This window comes from Arachis duranensis, chromosome 8 (genome assembly GCF_000817695.3).
Source record: "Arachis duranensis cultivar V14167 chromosome 8, aradu.V14167.gnm2.J7QH, whole genome shotgun sequence".
Classification (NCBI taxonomy): domain Eukaryota; kingdom Viridiplantae; phylum Streptophyta; class Magnoliopsida; order Fabales; family Fabaceae; genus Arachis; species Arachis duranensis.
In genome coordinates, this window is record NC_029779.3 from 19,690,707 (window position 1) to 19,691,166 (window position 460).

Consider the following 460-nt stretch of genomic DNA (forward strand, 5'->3'; position numbering starts at 1 on the left):
CTGTTGGATTCTGACCTCCCTGCACTCGAAGTGGATTTTCTGGAGCTACAGAAGCCCCATTGGCGCGCTCTCAACGGCGTTAGAAAGTAGACATCCTGGGCTTTCCAGCAATATATGATAGTTCATACTTTGCCTAAGATTTGATGGCCCAAACCGGCGTTCAAAGTCACCCTCAGAATTCCCAGCGTTAAACGCCGGAACTGGCACAAAAATGGGAGTTAAACGCCCAAACTGGCACCAAAGCTGGCGTTTAACTCCAAGAAGAGTCTCTACACGAAAATACTTCAATGCTCAGCCCAAGCACACACCAAGTGGGCCCGGAAGTGGATTTTATGTCATTTACTCATCTTTGTAAACCCTAGACTACTAGTTCTCTACAAATAGGACCTTTTACTATTGTATTCTCATCTTGGTAGCTATCTTAGATCATGGGGCTGGCCTCACGGCCATGCCTAGACCT